We start from the raw sequence: 18,686 nt of genomic DNA on the forward strand, positions 1-18,686 counted from the left end.
TATTCCTTGTTAAAGCTAGCAACATGAAACTTTGCAAAGGTTTTTTTTCTGTAAAAGCTTACCGAGGACATGGAAGTCGACATGAAGGAGGTGTCTTTGATCTTCTTCTCTGAGTTGACGCTTGGGATTACAGGTGGATAAGAGGAATGAACTTTGAGGATTGCCAAAAATTGTAAGAGCTTATATATAATATCAAGAAATATGAAATAAAATATTAAAATAAACATTTAACTATAGAGGAAGCCTGAAGGTCCCCGTTTCTTTAAACCTGGCTACATGTTTCTCCTTGTTGCAGTGCCCAAAACTAAAAGAATGAAACCTTATTCAGGTGACGGTTCAACAGTCGACACCTCTAATGATGGTGATGATATATCGTTGCAAAATTGAACATAGTATTTTCCACTAGGAACTATAGGGCATGTTTCACATAAGCCTACAGATGCCATTCTTTCTTCTGTCAGACTATTTAAGAATTTCACCATTGTAAGTTGACTTAAATCAGATGAGCAATATGGAAAACGGCAAGAAATTCACCCGGTGTGCAGCCCTGTAAACTCAAAGAGGCCGAAAAGGTTACAAACGGAATGAAGCACCAGGCAGGCTACCTTTGAGGTGAATCTTTGTGAATCCGAGATGGAATCCAAGGCAAAAGTTCTTCAGTGATGCATGGAATATATGAAACCTACATGACAAGGAAATAAAAAAAACTTATCAGTTTATTGCCCTCTTTCTATGAACAACATTATCATTAACATTTAACACCTTTGTAGACGTCTATATTTGAATAAGACACAGCACTTAACAAGGCAGTGAAAATAAGAGCAAAACAGAAACATTTAATTATATCTTCTGAAAATGCCAACCTAGAGAAGAGGAATCCGTATTCTACAAAGGATTGAAAGTTGAAACTGTATAACTTTACTGCATTCATGTTCATTGAACGAAATCAAACCTTACAATTCATGAATCGTAAGTTGCATTCCTCGGTAGAAGAAGGTGTCAAGATTAGTAAACTGATCCTCTTAATTCTTCAGAGGCATCATCACCATGATCACCGCAACTCTACAGAAAACTCAACCTCCACTGTGATACTGCACATTATCATCATTTGACCACTGCCAAGCTCATCTTTCAACTCGATTTTCCCTTTCATGCTTTTCAGAACTAACAAGCACCAAGTATCAGATAATCCTCCGAGTCAAACCCAAGCTACCACATGTGCACCGTCCTTAGAGGAAACTCTGTTTACCATTATCTCTTAGTTTTGCTTAATCCCTGGATTAGGTTATTAATTATAATTCAGAAAAATATAACTAAAGAACCATAAAAAAAGAGGGAAAAAAACTGTTAAGACTTCATCATGAGGCCAACTGACCAGAGTAGGAAAGTTGATTAAGAAGGGAGAAGATGAATTAATTTCGCTTTTTATTGAGTTCCATACTTCCATTGTTTCAGCCAAATTGAATACCAGATAAGAAGGGAAAGAAGAATGTGCATACTTTATCCTTTCTAGTCCTTGACACCTATTACATGCAGCAGGTACGTGGCGCTGAATGCCGACATAGCTGAACCAATGGGTACACTGGCAATTAAGTTACAATAAACAATGTTTATATTGTAAAATCTACTGCTTAGCATCTTCTCTATCTCTTGATCTTTGAGACTAAATGAACATACTGCCCCTTCTTCACCATGTTTCTTATTACCTTACGAGCTTCAGAAAGCCTTCCAGCACTCCTCAAATAATTCACTAGAGTACTATACACAACAAAATTTGGGTTACATCCTCTCACCTCCATTTCCTTAAGTATGGAATGTGCCTCCTCGAACTTTCCGGCCATACAGTAACCACGAATCATCGAATTGTATGTAAATACATTCGGAAGTTGTCCTTTGGCAATCATCTCACAAAACTTTTCTTGAGCTTTCTCCAGCTCCCCAGCCACAACGTATCCTGTAATGATTACAGTGTAGCAGACGACATCAGGCACGCATCCGTTCTTTACCATTTCATCAAAAAAGTACTTGCAAGCATCTAAGTTTCCAGCACGACTCAGGCCATCTATCAATGTTGTGAAATGAAGAACACCTGGGTTTAATCCCATCTCTTTCATGTAATTTAATAGATTAAGAGCTGCAAGTGGTTTATCCCCTCTGCCAAGAACATGCAGAAGGATGTTATATGTATGAAAATCAGGGGAAAATCCACATCTACTCATTTCATCAAGTAATCTGTGGAATTGATCTAACTTCCCCAATTTGTATTTTGCGTGCATAAGAATATTGTAAGTAAGAATATCTGGGGAAAAACCATCAGCTAACATCTGCTGGTACACCCACTCAATTAGCTTGTATTCGTTCACACCGATAAGTGTATGCAGAATGGCATTGTATGAATGCTTAAACGGCCTATAATTGAATGTTTTTGACTTAATGAACCTCTCCACAACTTTCCTACCTAAGCCTATCTCTCCGCACGTACATATCAAAATGTTAAATGTCCTTGCTGTTGCAGGGAAGCCATTTTCTGTCATCTCATCCACTAGTCTCCACATTGCCTTGTATTCCCCGCACTCTGCGCATATCTTCATTATCAAATGATACGAATTTGTGGTGTGCCTATAAGCTTCTTGCTGACCAGACCACACAAAAAACTTGTACCCTAGTTTTGCATACCTGGTCTTATTCGCATGATTAATGTTCTTCAAAATTCCCTTGAGAACTTCTCTCACAAGAAACCCGGAGACCCTCACTTGCATTTCACTAATAGCAACATTTGCATCAAATCCCGGCTCCTCTTGTTCTAAAACCTCAAGAATTCTCCTAGCATCATCCCTTCCGCTCTCGAAAAACCTTTTCTAGCTGTAAAACCGGTTTCCGATTCGCTTACGCACCCCCCACAACTATCATGAGTTTCATCAAAAATAGAGTCGAAACTGGGACCCTTCCACATTCTCCTCAAGGGTTCATCCGAACAATAAAAATCACAATCAATTTTATCGCCATCAAAACTACTGCCACTACACAATTTTCTCGATAAAATGATGATAAAACATGATTTATAAACATTCCTTGCACCGAATAGAGCTAGAGAGTTCATTTTGAGTACGCGGTAAGCATTGGATCATTCCCATTATCTTTGAGTCTTTAGAAAACCCAACGAATCCAAGAAACGCAATAGTAAATTGGGATACCCAAACACGGAAAACTCGAGAAACGTTGTGATCTCGAGTTGATAAATACCCATTAAGCTGAAAATACCCAATTGCACGATAGATGTTTACTGGGGTAGCAAATTATCATCGAATAGCTACAGTTTCTCTGTGAACAGTTGGACTGGGGAACTTACCTGGGATTAAAGACGTCGATGGAGGGATTATAAGCTTTTAAGGAGGATAGAGATTCCCCGTCTCCCAAAAGAGTTTTGCAGATTTCGCTGGCAAAAAAAGAGAAGAGGCCAAGTGAGAAACTAGAAGAAGAAGATACGATCTGCGAGGGAGCAGTGAATATTGACCAAGGAGTGCAAAATCGACCAGGGTTTTCTGAGAAACGGTGCGTTTTTGTGGTTTAGCAGGCGAAACAAACATATATTTTCACGGGCCACCTGATCCGACATGGGGTTTTGAAATTTGGATTTGGCCCGGTTCCTAAATTATTTTCCTTTTATTTTATTAATTCAAACTTAAATATAGCGTGGAATAAATTAGATCATATGCCACTAAATTTTAGATGATATATATTTTATATTATGTAAATTTTATTTATTCTCATTATAGTTTTTAATTTTAAGTCTAGTCATATCAATGGACTATTAAATTTTAATAGCACACTGAATAAATAATGAAATGGATAAATTTTCTTGTAATAATATAAAAAAGGTGATTATATATGTCAAAAAATTATAATGATATAAAACAATTAAAAGTTATAATACAAATTATATAGAATTCAAATTAAACTTTTTTTAATAAATATTAGGGTAAATTAAACATTTAACACATATACTATCAGCTTATGTTCGTTTTATTATCTAAATTTTTAATTTTTTTAAAGTCATATCCCTTTTAATATCTAAACTTTATTTTTTTTTAAATTCATACCCATGTTTAATTTTTGTTTTATTTTGATACCATACCATTAAAAGTTTAACGCGTTAGTACTTAAACTATCAGTCGTAGTCAGTTATAGTATCTAAATTTTTATTTGTTTTGAAATTAATGTTAGATTTTGTGTTTTGAAATTAATGTTAAATTTTGAATAGAAGTATTAAAATGAACAAAAATTAAAAGTTTAAGTATTAAAATAGATCAAAACTGATAATTTAAGTACTAATCATGTAATTTACCATAATTATTAATTCTAATTATAATATTAAAAGAAATGAACAAAGATTGAAAATTTAAGTATTAAAACAGATTATAATTCAAATCATAATCTTAAAAGAAATGAAGAAAAATAAAAAGTTTAAATATTAAAACGGATCAAAATATCCTAATTATTAATTCTAATTGTAATCTTAAGAGTCACATAATTTACCCTAATTATTAATTCTAATCATAATCTTAAGAGTAACTCGGAGAGAAAGAAAGGGTTGTTTCTGGGACTAAAAAAATGTTTTTATTTGGCCAATAACTTCAAATTTAATATGATATAGTTCTTCAAAATGTTTCTATCACTATCGAAATGTACTAATGATATGTTCGAACGGTTCCTAACATCAACCAAGTTGTGGGTAGGACCCCTATTTCACACTGTAAGTGTAACATCAAGATCATGACAAATAGGATGAAGAAATACATTTATACAATTTCATTTTGCTGTAAATTTATTAATCAAAATATACATCCCACACTGGAAGCAAATACACACATCAAACAGAGGCCATAAGCCATGGCTACACGCATTAAAAAGAAAAAAGAAGACTTGATTCATTTTTGTTACAAAAAGCATTATAATCTCCATTATTGCATGCCTTGTTATTTCTTATTGAATCAATTGCCCGACTCTTGAAGAGTTCGGCCGTCGGCAGAAGCTGAAGAACCAGTAGTATCTGATGCAGTGAAAAGGAAACAAATCAACAAGCAAGAAAGAAAATAAACATACGTAGATTTAGATAGTTACTTACCATATGATGACCCATGTGTCTGTTGAGTTCTTTGGTTCCCTTCACCTTTACCAAACCATGAACCAACAGCACCTTTAAGCTTATCCACCATGCTCTGAGTCGGACTAGTCTTTTCCGGGGTCGCCACCTCCTTCGACTCGGTCACCTTAACACTTGCCCTTGTTTCCTTCTCGGCCTCGGGAGAATCCTCACTTCGCTTTTGCAGAGCCTCCGAAAGCACTTCTGATAGAGCTCTATCTTCATCGCCGGGCTTAAATTTTTCCGCAATATAGCTCTTTACAGACTGAGATTCCCCTTTATCTTGATCTTGAACCTTCTCTGTTTCCACTCCGGTTGCGGTTCCAGAGCCAGGACCGTGTACCTTCGGCATGACGGTGGTTCCCGCTCCGGCAGCTTCCTCGTAAACTGGACTTGGTTTATCTGTCTTTCCATAATCTATTGCCGATTCTTGCTTAGTCGTGTTTTGACCTTCACGGGATTCATTCGGGCTCTGACATTGAGCCTGATCTTTTTCATCGTACCCGAGCTTTGAAGCAACAATGTTCTTGTCCGGCACCGCTTTATCTACAGCGGCAGAGGTTGCAGATGAAATTTTTTCTGTGTAACTGCCCCGGTTTGACGGTTTGTCTACGTTATGTGTGTGCTCTTGAGGAGTTGGAACGGTGCCTAATGGTCGAGTTGGCTCGGGTGAGAATTGGTCATGGGTTCCGGTCGGAAAGGATAACTCGGATGATTTAGGTTGAGTTGCAGAAGGTAAGTTTTGCTCTCTTCCCGTGTCATGCTCATCGTAGATTTTCATTTTGTCTATTGAATGAAGAATTGGAGCAATCCCTGTTGCTTCTCCACCTGTTACAATGTTATCATAATTGAATGGACTGTGACTAGTAGAGTCAATGCAATGCATAGGCAACAAATTAAATGTACTCTCAGTCTAGAAAATGATTTAACCTTTTTCAGTATAAGCATCAAAAGTGTCTTTTGGAACAGCATCGTCTTCATCCAACCCTTTCGGTCTTTGCAGATTAACTTTCTGTTGCTCTGGATATTCATATCCCTGTTTCCCATGAACAAAAGTTTCTGTAGGATTGTCATCTTTTACTTGATAACTTGAAGGAAGAGGAGTGTTTTTGCGGCGCTAGAGGTTCCTCGACTGTATCAGCCGTCTTCCCAAAGTCGACTCTCGGTTGTTCTCTCCCTTGAGGCGCATCCAGGCCACTAACAGCGCTGTTCAGTGGATCGTGTTTTGTCTCGTAGTTTCCAGTGTAATAGTTTTCAGATCTTTCCCCTGATGGTAGTGGATCAGTTGGCAAGGCTTTTGGCGTCTTGAAATTTGTAATTCCAGGACGGCTCAAGTCTTCTGATTGTCCGAAGACGGCATTTTTGGCACCGGCAGACTCGTACGCTGCCGAGAAAGAAAGATGATTTTAGCAAGTTCAAATACACACACAGAGAACAGACAAACATGCCAAGGTTTATGAGTGGAATAATAGGAAACATACTTGGTGCTAGAGGTTCCTCGACAGTATCGGTCGTCCCCCCAATGTCGACCCTCGGTTGATCTTTCACTAGGGGCGCCTCCAAGCCACTAACAGCGTTGTTCAATGGATCATTGTGTTTTGTTTCGTAGTTTCCAGTGTAATAATTTTCAGATCTCTTCCTTGATGCTAGTGGATCGGTTGGCAAGGCTTTTGAAGTCTCGAAACTGGTAATTCCAAGACGGCTCAAGTCATCTGGTTGTCCGGAGACGGCATTTTTGGCAGCGGCAGAGTCGTTCACTGCCAAGGACAACAGATGATTTTTAGTAAGTTAAACACACATATGCGCCCACAAAAAAGACAAACATGCCTAGGATTATGCAAGTATTATATTAGGAAACGTACTTGATCCTAGAGGTTCCTCAACAGTATCAGTCGTCTTCCCAAAGTCAACCCTCGGTTGATCTCTCACTAAAGGTGCCTCTAAGCCACTGACAACGTTCGATGGATCAATGTGGGTTGTCTCGTAGTTTCCAGTGTAATAATTTTCAGATCTTTCCCTTGATGCTAGTGGATCCGTTGGCAAGGCTTTTGATGCCTCGAAATTTGTAATTTCAGGACGGCTCAACTCTTCTGGTTGCCCGGAGAGAACATTTTTGGAAGCGGTAGAGTCGTTCACTGCCAGGAACAACAGATGATTTTTAGCAAGTTAAACACATACGCCGTCGCCGAGGATTATGAAAGCAATACTAAGAAACATACTTGGTGCTAGAGGTTCCTCAACAGTATCGGTAGTCTTCCCAAAGTCTACCCTCGGTTGTTCTCCCACTAAAGGCGCCTCCAAACCACTAACAGTACTATTCGGAGGATTATGTTGTTTTGTCTCGTAATTTCCAGTGTTGTAGTTTTCAGATCTTTCCCGTGATGCTAGTGGATCGGTTGGCAAGGCTTTGGACGTCTCGAAATTGGTTATTCCAGGACGGCTCAAGTCTTCTGGTTGGTCGGAGACGACATTTTTTGCAGCGGCAGACTTGTACACTACCGATAACGATAGATAATTTTAGTAGGTTAAAATACACACAGAGAGAAAACAGAAAAACATGCCGAGTACTAGGAAACATACTTGGTGCTAGAGGTTCCTCGACAGTATCAGTCGTCTTCCCAAAGTCGACCCTCGGTTGTTCTCCCACTAGAGGGGCCTCCAAGCCACTATCAGCGCTGTTCGGTGGATCATTGTGTTTTGTCTCGTAGTTTCCAATGTTATAGTTTTCAGATCTCTCCCTTGAAGCTATTAGATCCGTCGGCAAGGGTTTTGACGTCTCGACATTTGTAATTCCAGGACGGCTCAAGTCCGCCGGTTGTCCGTAGACGACTTTTTTGGCAGCGGCAGACTCGTTCACTGCCGAGAACCACAGATGATTTTCAGTAAGTTAAACGCACACAAAACAGACAAACATGCCAAGGATGATGAAAAGTAATACTAGGAAACATACATGGTGCTCCATGAACTTCTGGATTTTGAACAATTTCTTCTTCTCCATTGTCGTCTTCCTCGTCCACGTCATGATCATCAGGTATCTGACCCTCACGGTACTCATCATTACCATGATCATGGTGATGTCCAGGGCTATGTTTTTTAATCGTATCCTTTATCTTTTTTGCCTTTGCCGTAACCTTTCTCAAAACCGATTGTTTCTCTTGGTGCAGGTCGTCTCCCCCTTCTCCTGTAAGAAAATTAATGGCCCAAAAAGGTTAAAACGCAATTTCAAACAGAGAAATTCACACCATAACCAGACTCCAAAAGATTTTTTCACCATGCTGGTGCCTAATGTTGCCGTCATATGCCGATTGAGTCTCCATTTTTTTTCCAGGGACAATAGTGATTTGCAGAGAAACTACACTGTTTGATCGTCTTTTTGATGAAAGAGTTGATTTTATAGAGAGAACCAAAACGGCGTGGTTTCGCCACCTTTGCATGGCTCTGGCAGCGTAACATTGGCACACGTGGATCATGAGCGACAGGAGTTCTTTCCAGCCACGTAAGTGGCGTTCCCTTTTGCACGTGGCATAAATGCCGGTTCATGATGTGGGATAATCTCGTTATTATCTTATCAGAAGAATGCTTAGCTTAAGTTAAAACGACGAGTTGTTTAAAAGGTGAAGGTCCCATGCGGAGTAGGTGTTGGGTGCCGAAGGGCACACGCGTACACGGGGGATGTCGGCATAAAATGTTAACTACCTTCCCTTTCGGGCTGTTAGCAATGTTTTGTGTTCTTTGTTTTACATAAATACTTTTAAGATAATTCATTGATGTAGATTTATACTCTGTTATGTACTATCTTACCTTTTCTTATCCTATTATATATAAGAATAAGGGTCAGTTAATTTTTAATATATATAATCTAATAATATAATGAGATGAGACACTAGATCCTTTAAGCAATGTCAAAGATTCAGATCTTAACGATTACGAATGGAGTAAACTGGGTTGGGAGGGTCACTATTGCCTATACAGTACCTAATATGAATTAGTAGATCAATAGATTAGATACTGATAATTATACAAAAAAAAACATCGAGTAATACTGAATACAATTTAATATATACATAAATTAATAATTTTAAAAAAATAATTATCAAAATTTCTATAACCTGACCCTAGTTAGGCCCAAACGGAGCCCATGTCCTAAGGAAAACCTCTGATCACTGCTCACCCGGTGCCCATATTTTCGTTTGGAAAAAGGGAAAAAAAATGAAGCAACGGTGCGCGCCATCCATGCAAGTAGAAAGCTGAAACAGACTCCAACGATTTAAATTTTAAGCGCCAATTCAAATTTCACGATCCAAAACCTTTCTCACTTTTCACCCCAAACCAACTCGTAGAAACCACCGGCGATGCGAACTCGATTTCTCAACGTCGATTACTTGAGCGCCTCTCAATCTACGACCGAAACCCTAAGCTTCCTCAACCTGCCACCTCCTCACTTGCCTCCTCATGTTCCTAACTTCAATGCCGATGGTCTTCTTCACTTTGATCCGTTCCTCAGTGTCAACCTCCCGCTCCAAACAGATCAATTGCCGATCAACGCCGCTCTCTCCAAGTTCTTGTCTGAAGCGATTCCTCAGTTCATCGATGTCGATATTAGAGATTTCGAGGATACTCGGGTTCCAAGTGGAAACGCTGGCGCAAGGTTCTCTGAGGTAAACTTATGTGTTCGGTTCTCTTAAGTTTTTCAATGCGATTTCAATTTTTTTTACCTGATTTGAAATGAAAAATAGCCTGATTATGATGCCAAATACGAAAATCTCGGTGAAGAGATTCGGTTTAAATAACGCCATTCATTTACTGAGAGCTCTCTGTGTGTGTGTGTGTTGATCGATGAATTGTCGATGCTTAGAAGTTCTTCCAGAATGGAAATTACTGAGATCTATTTTCTTAATAGAAACAATATTAGATTCAATAATGTATAATGCTTTTCATTTTTCTCTGCTTCATATTTAACATTTTTTATGTCTGGTTGGCTGATACTGCTCTCCCTGTTTTTATAGAAAGAAGCCGTGAAACTGCTATAGTAAATTTGTTCCTAAATATTTTGGTCAGTAACTAAAACTAATATCATTAGAGAAGTGAGGTTATCATGAAAGATTAGTTATGGAAAAATTAATGTTATAACATTTTGTTGTCGGAAAAAAACAAGATAATTGAGGTTCTCTTAGAACTGAATCCCTGAAACTATCCCTAGGAAAATTATTTCGGCATCTTTGCCTAAAACGGTCTTGGTCTTTTTAACTCTATATGATTATTTATATTGATGTGCAGGAAGAAGTTTTGGTTTGTAATGAGGAGAAGGAAGCATGGAGTCGGGGAACTTTTGGATCTGAAATTCTGGAGGTTAGATTTATGAAAGCGTTAAAATAAATTTCTCAAATGATGGTGACCTTGTTTGGATTTATTTTTTGCTCTTTAGGATCTTTCGTAATGCTTAATTCATGCCACAGCAGAAAGATAATGTAACCTGTGCTGCTGACAATGATGTTTGGAGGTTTGACGTGATTCTATTTGAATCACCTGAGCTGGATACTTTTATGGTATTATCAATTGTCCATTATGTATCTGAAAACTGGGTTCAGTACAGCACGCAAATGAAAATTTATAACTAGTATATTTCTTTGCAGGATAAGGCTCACTTTTCCGGGAAAGAGATTGAGACATTCTCTGGAATTCCAGAGATTGACAATAATAAGTTAATGGTAATTTATTGTTTAATATGTATTTTATTTAAGTCCTTAGTATATCATACTAACAAAGGACTTTTCAGTCTTCCTACAATATCCTTAGTCTCAGCTTCTTTCATGATGCAGACTAACAGATTACTAATCCTTCCCTGAAATATATTAAATATTAAAGTTTATATCTTGTTTTATTTGCCTAAAGTGAATTCCAGCTCTTACAGGTTAGTATTAATTTGCCAGATGATTGTACAGTTACTCCACATGTCCTATAATCTTATTTTTCCATTTGTTTTCTGCATGCATCTTTGGTCATATGTAGCTCATGTATTGCTTGTTTTAGAATTGGATCCAAGTGCTAAATTAAATTTTATCAAATTAAGTAAGCTAATGCTTTTAAGTATCTAGAGACTAGAAAGATGCTTCTTCATATTCAGCTTATGCTCTTCACAAAAAGGAAAAGCTAACTGATACGAAAGATCTGCAGTGTTTAAAGAAGGAATATTAATGTTGTTTCTTTAAGTAGATTTAATGATCCTTCAAATGCTTAGAATAATTTGGTGCCTCTTTTGAATTGGATCTTTCTTCAGGATGAAATGGGCACTATACTGCAGCTTTCTGACAAGATTCAAGAATCAGTTTATACAGTTGAAGATGTTATTTCAGAGTGCAACGTGGAGCAAAATAAGTATATTCTGGAAGAGGATAGTTCTTTTGGGGACCAAACGCTCTTACAGCATAGCACCTTCCCATTTTTGGAGGTGGATGAAATAAGTCTGGGTATCATGACAAGTCATTCTATGGATGATGTACTTTCTACTGTTTTTGAATCCACTGAATCCCAGTTGTGGACTCAAGAAAATAATCTGCTTACTGACAGCAAGGAGCTCTTGGGATCTATTGGGTATGATATCTTAAAGTTTCTTTCTGATCGCTGTTTAGCAAAACTGTATCCGGAACCTGAGCTGGCATTCCCAGAGATGTTTGTGGATGTGAACCTTATATGCATGGTGGAAACTCCTCAAGTTGATAGGAACTACAAACCTTTTATGGATAAACAGGATGGTGATTATTTTTTGCCCACCAACCTGGTTCTTTTTGAGGAATTCCATATTTTCGACGTGGACTCGTCTCAAAACTTTGAAGTGTTTTTGAATAGAGAAAAAACCCATGAATCAGAAGCATGTAACCATATATTCTGGGAAGACATGAATCTAAAGAGTTTTAGTGAATTGGTTGTTAGTCATGAACTTGTTTTGGCAGATGAAACATTCAAATCTTTGCCTATTCCGGTTCTTTCTGATTATGGAAGGATGAAGTTAACATGCACAGCTGTTGATGAATTACTGTCAGATTTAAAGCTGCTGCCCCTATCTGCATCCGATGGTATCTACTTGGACTGGTATATACTGGAGGAAGAAAGATGCAACAATAAAGTTTATTCTTTGTTTCAGAATATGGTGCAGGAAATAGATTCTTCCGACATTGATTTTGAACAGGAAATTTTTGAAGGTGGGAAATTAGTTTCTGACTTCATTTTCTCAGATGATGCTTTAACAGGATCAGGTACTGAACAGTATGAGGAAGTACCGAATGTAACTTCTGATCACATTCCTATTCTTAATGATGATCTTATGGCTGCTGTGTCCAGTAACTTACAGGACAATGGATGCCCAAAACCAGGAAACTCAGAACAATTAGCAGAAGATGCCAAGAAAGCTTCATTGCTCTCCAAGACTATGTCACAATCCAATGATCTTGACTTTTTCTTGAATCCCCAGAAAGGTAGGGCTAGAGAGATTGCAGGACCTACAACCATGTCATTCATTCCAAAGGCTGAATTATCCAGTATTTCATCTGGTCATTCAGTTGAAGCATGTGCATCCACTGGTCTATTGTTGCAGCAGTGGGATATCATAGTTTACGATATAAAATTGTCAGATGATATTGTGGCACTCATTGAAAACTTTGAGAAGTGCTATCTAGATATCTTGCAGAATGAGACAGAGCTAATTTCATTTTTACGAGAAGATAAGTTTGAATTGCTTAGCCTTCCAAAACAAAAGTTAATGGACTGTATTAAGAAAAAAATGGCTCGAAGAAGTACTTCCTGTAATGATGAAGACACTATGGCATTTGTTACGCTGTGTGCAATTAAGCAAATGGCTTGGTACATGTGTTTCTATGGCATCCATGCGGCTCACTTATATGTGGACAAGCTATGTCAAAGCCTTGGCTGCACCAAGTCAAGATTAAATTACCTTCATTCTTTGATTGAGGATGCTCGTGGCAATGTTGAGAAGGAAATAATCACATCACATCCCTCACTCTGTGTTATACAGAAAATTTTACAATCAAAACCCAGCTCAGGTAATTCAAAGGTGTTGATCATGGCAGAGCAAGTTTTCTGGTGGTCCTTGAAGAGTTTGTTGATGTCAATGGGATTATCCTGGAATGAGTTATCAGGTTTCTGCACAAATGCAGATACATCAAATTCCTATAAGATGGATTCTCAGCGGATTTCCAACTGTTGGTTGGTATCTCAGGAGTAAGTTCCAAACCTTCAATATCTAATATATTGTGGTATATTTTTTGCAAAATGTTCATAAATAACTCACTTTTGATGCTACATAAGATTTTTCAATTTTCTCTGTGAAAGGATCAACTTAATAAAGTTGTTTTAGACATAGGAAATAAAACAAACATTTCAATTGCGATATTTGTGCGTTTCACGTCGGGTTCAATTTCCTGAAATTCGGATCTTATTTTTCTTATAAAAAAAAATTGCGATATTTGTGTAACTCATGGGTTGGCTTGAGGAAGCAATGTTTACACTGTTATTGAAGGAATTCTTGATACTTGAATCCACAGATGTTGTACATGTTTCTAACCTCATTGTCATATTAGTCCCCATTAATGCAGATTTGTACTCATGAATTCAATGACTTAGTCCTAGTTCTCTACTTAAGCGATATGCATGTAGTAACTATTAGAGGATTGGTCAGGAGACTACTATATTCAGCAAATGCACAAATATTCCTAGATAAGGTTGTTAATGCTCACTAAATTTCGGAGAAATTGTTGGGATTCAACAAATTTTTACATTAGTTTAAAACCATGGAGGTTAATTGCATTATTTTTAATAGCAAAAGCATGTGGGATATTTTGGCAATTTATCCAACTTTAGAAGCCTAAATCAGGGATTAAGAATGCAACACATGCACATTATGGGAAACGAAAGATAGGACTCTGAATTGGGTGGGCCCATCTCCTGATACTTAAGAGTATGCTTGTTCTGCGGAGTTATGAAGCTATATGTGATATTTCTTTCTTTCTCTTCAAGGAATGTTTCTGCATATTTTCCATTCAACAAGTTCAACCTTATCGTGGAATATGGAGGCTTTTGTGGCTCTAGAGTATCTTCTTTTACCCCCAAGTTAGTTGGCTCGACTCATCTTCACTTTCTGAAGATTGAACTGGATGCCTCTAGTTCTTCCAAAGCACTCTGTGAAGGGGTTGATCTTCCCCAGACTAAAAAGAAGTTGATGGTAAGTCGCTTCTTCCTTAATGTTAATCTATTAATTGATGATATCTTTACTTCATGTGTTTGTAAGAGATTAACTTCAATTGCTAGTTGCTTCTATTCCTGTAATTTTTGAATTAGGGAAGGGGAGATTAAAATCTGCCCTTTTCTGTAGGGATCATGAACCAACTACTGAACCAAATGCTTGCATCTAGTACTATTTTTGTTATTTTAGTTTTATTCAAGGACTCACGTTTTGTGTAACAAAATTGAATAAAATTAGGACTAAAAGGCCAATGTTTAACTTTAGTAATACCGAGTCCAAAAGATATTGATTCATATAAACAGATGGAAATATCAATTCTGCGTCAAAGTTGAAATATCTGGTTAGAGTGAACAATAGGAACAAAATACTGCATGTAAAAGATTGAATCCTCCACCCCACCCCCTGGAGTATAGACTGTGAATTTAAGCATGTTGCTTGAGTATGTGAAGCTGAGAAATTTCATTAGGACGGATTGGAATGCATAGAAGATTTGCCATAGAGGTGCTTGACTATTGAAGTAGATATCCTTTTCACTCCATAAGAACGAAACAATTACAAATTCCTTATCTACATCACATAATTGGAATGGGACTGATGTAAGGGATAAGTTCTAAAACTTACAAGCAAAAGTATTTCATTGTGGAATTAGCTGCCTCTCTCATGTTGTGAACTCTTCATGTAATTGTATTGATCATCATATCAAAGCGGTAATTACAGACATACTCTGATGATGCTTCTAATGTTTAGGAAGGGGAGTTTTGTTCAATCTTGGGCCCCGACAATGTGAATTATGAGAAGTTGGAGGACCTACTGAACTTTGTACCAATTGAAGACAAACATAATAAGGGGTCTGTCAAAAGTGGGGATAAAGAAGTACAGTGTATGCCTCAGCCAGTTGCAGTTGACACCGAGCTAACTTTGCAGAGAATGGCGGACATGGTAATTATTGTGAACATGCAAAACTTTGATAAGGAAATGATTGTATCCAGAAGAAGTACATATCAAAATATTCTTGCAATGGAGAAAGAAGGAATTCAAGTAGTTGAACGTGATTCAAATCTTCCTGTGGATATCATAATTAGCTCTGCAATTTGCTTGGTATGGTATGATTGCAGAAACATCGGAAGAAAAACTGCCACTTTGGATGAAGCATCTTCGTGCTTACAATTGTGCATCGAGAATATTGCAACTAATATTTTAACGTTGCTGAGTTTTGCTTTCAGCGGCTGTTTCCTGGTAATTTCCACAACTTAAATCGGTTTTTGAACTTTGACTTTCATGTCTTCACAACTCAGAATAAGAGAGTGCACAAGTTTCAAGAAGATAAACGCCAGTTTTTGTTTCTGGGATCTTGATATACTTAGAAACAGATAAACCTAAGTTTATGCTTGCTAGTACCTTTCTTTCCATCAATAATTTTGGGTAGGTTTATTGTTCTTCTAGCGAATTTTTTTTAATTTGCTTCTAGTCATTTCTTACGTCGCCTTGATATAAGAGATTTTCAAAGTAATCAGTGACATACAAAAACAACTTCAAAAGTAAAAATTTCAACTTGGTGCCGCTTATTCACATCTGTAGCCGTCTTTTGTCGGCTGGGTAAAAACTCAGCTGATTAAAAGTAGTTATAGTTGATGTTCTTGATTGTTCACTTTAAGCATGGACTTTCTTATGGCCAAGGTTGAAAATTAAATGGACCATAGGGTGGGCAACTTTGTTAATTCTGTATGGGACATGTCGCTCCGGTAAAGATGGAAATTGTGAACTATTTTAAACTTTACACTATTGTTCTTTGAAATTTGAATTACTAGTATGTTACATTCTGTTCAAGGTCTTCGAGGGAGACAATGGCTTCCTTTCTACTGTAATGGAATCCTCAGCTGGACTCTATGCAGCAGCAGCAAGTTTGGGGATTGACTTCCAGCTATTTTGCTCTTATTCATCTGAAACAACTGATGAAATAATACTGAACTGCATTGACTATGCTGCTAAGATGACCAGAGGCTTGTATCCTAAGATGTCTGATTCAGAAACTCTTGCGGAATCATTCCTCACTAGATTTCCCTCAGTTAATCCTTTGACGGCTCATGCAATACTCTCTTCAGGGGGAATGCTCATTGACTTCCTTGAGTGGTCACATGAACGCAGGATTCATGCGGTTCAAAGCTACGGTGTACCAGACGAGAGTATTGCTCTTTTCAGTGCTTTGTGCAAGTACGGTGAGCGGAGGACCCAAAATCTGTAATGACAGACTGCTCTTCTTCTGTATCTTCTGTTCCTAACTTAGACAATTGTCATTATAATGTTGGTTCTAAAGGAAACAAGGCAAACGCATAAATAGCCCTGATAAAATCAGCACAATTATGGATGAAACCCTGCATTTTGAGCCTTTGAACCAATGCAAAGAAGATTTCCTGCATCCTTCTGGATTGTCGAAGTCATGTGACTCGTGGATGTCTACAGGTTCTGAGATGTCCCAGGAGTACAAAAGGCCGGTTCATCTTTAAATGATATATTTGATCAAAAGCAGGAATATGATTTCCCCCCTCAAGATTTTGAGCAATATGATTCTCACATCTATGAAGGTCCTAAGATGTTAAAAGAGGCAAAGAGGCCCAAACTCAGTGAATCCTTGAAAGATAATACATGGGGTTGCAATCTGGGAGAAAATATGGCTATGCTGAATAGTTTGGACTGGAAAAACATTAATGACTTTGAAAATCGGCATGAAGAACTTCTAGGTGAAGTTTCTGACATGTTGACCGTCCAATGTCTGGTGAGGGTTTCTCTTGCTTGGTAACTCTAGTCCTTTCTCCTCTTTGGTGTCAGAGATAGAGAAGGATTCTACTAGAAAGTCCGAATTTGCTAGAAGGTTGTCATTTTCCAAAGGCAGTCACACTGTTTTCCCATATGTTTCGGAGATCAAAGCTGGTTCAGATAGTTGAGTTCTGTAACATGTCCTAGACAAAGTTTCGTAGGAACTAATGTAATCCAGATAAAGGTCCCAGCAACCAAGAAAACCCATACGGGATGTTGTAGCTCGATCTGCAGCTTGCAAAGATTTGCTAAAAAATGACGCATCAAATCATAGTGCAACTCACTCTAAAAGGCCTTCTTTCAAAATCCACAACAAGGTTCACCTTGGACGATAGAATTTCTTAACAGAGTCAGGGAGAAGAGCAGATTACGTCAGCAGAATCTTTCTCTGATACATCTGCTTCATCCTTTGGGAGATAGGAAATATAGCAAAAGCTCCGCAGAGAAGAAATCCTTCAATTCTTGAATTTTCAATACCAAGGAGGTAACACTCCTAGGAAATACTAGAACAAAGGAAGCAGAAAAGAGGTCCGCAAGCAACCATATCATCTAAGAACAAAGAGAATTCATCCTCCCTGTTCAAACATCGACCCACTGATAAGAGAGCAAGACAGGTTTGAAACTACCTTTGTATCATTTGACGTGTACTATTGATACAACTGCATATTGTGCAATTGAAACCGTCAACTTTTCTCCTCTAGACTTTATCTTTTGAAATAAATGGAAGTGGAAGCCAAACTAAGCTGGTTGGAGTGAAGGAGGGGCACATGGTTTGAGCAAAAAGCTTCGCTATTAGTGATCATGATTGAAACAAAAGGGGGTAGATCCGTTTCTGGAATTAGCAGGTTGGTCTTGAACATTATACCGCAGCATTTCATTTTCTGGCAGAAAGTAGCTTTAAGAGAGATAAGCAATCTTATTTAAATACTTGTTTAATGAGCGTTCTTTAAATATTCAATGAACTTGGTGCAGTTGTGACACATTTTTCAAGAATGTACGCAAACGGCTCAATGGTAAGCTGCAAATAGCACATTCCGTATGCCACGAATATATGATGGCCATTATTTGAATGAGTAAACCCATAGGCAATTATTTTTATAAAAATGCTTATCAGACAACTCCATGATTGAATCTTCAAAATGCTTATCAGCAACCCCTCAGCTGTATGTGAATAGGCCTGGCCTACGGCAGATGTGATATGATACATAAGCATCTATTGATTTAACATTAATGATGTCAGGTGTGATGTGCGCTTGTTTGTTAGTTGGGATGATTATTTTTTTGTTTTAATTTTATCTTTGATATTAAGATTAAAATTCACCCAATGAAATAGAAAAGCTCCATCTTGAAATTAGTTGTTAGCTTGAAGAAAAGTACCAGGACTGGGGGAAAAGACATGCTTGACTTATTAGTGCTGTTTCCACAAATTAATTCTAGATTTAATTTATTCAGAAAAATGAAGGAGGCAGAAAT

The 18,686-nt window shown here is 37.7% G+C and overlaps 1 long non-coding RNA gene and 3 pseudogenes across 1 annotated transcript; 1 reads left to right on the forward strand and 3 right to left on the reverse strand.

Moving 5' to 3' along the window:
- Positions 1-200: 200 nt before the first annotated feature.
- On the reverse strand, positions 201-3,532 carry LOC120125908. Its single transcript, XR_005516411.1, has 2 exons — positions 3,350-3,532; positions 201-682 (listed from the first exon to the last, which is right to left on the reverse strand). It is a non-coding gene; the product is annotated as an uncharacterized LOC120125908 (long non-coding RNA).
- On the reverse strand, positions 1,617-3,356 carry LOC120125905 (annotated as a pseudogene).
- Positions 3,533-4,903: 1,371 nt separating the features above from the next.
- LOC120125906 lies at positions 4,904-8,484 on the reverse strand (annotated as a pseudogene).
- Positions 8,485-9,495: 1,011 nt separating this feature from the next.
- Positions 9,496-18,105, forward strand: LOC120125903 (annotated as a pseudogene).
- Positions 18,106-18,686: the final 581 nt, after the last annotated feature.

This window comes from Hibiscus syriacus, unplaced genomic scaffold (genome assembly GCF_006381635.1).
Source record: "Hibiscus syriacus cultivar Baekdansim isolate YM2019G1 unplaced genomic scaffold, ASM638163v2 tig00110446_pilon, whole genome shotgun sequence".
NCBI classification, from domain to species: Eukaryota; Viridiplantae; Streptophyta; class Magnoliopsida; order Malvales; family Malvaceae; genus Hibiscus; species Hibiscus syriacus.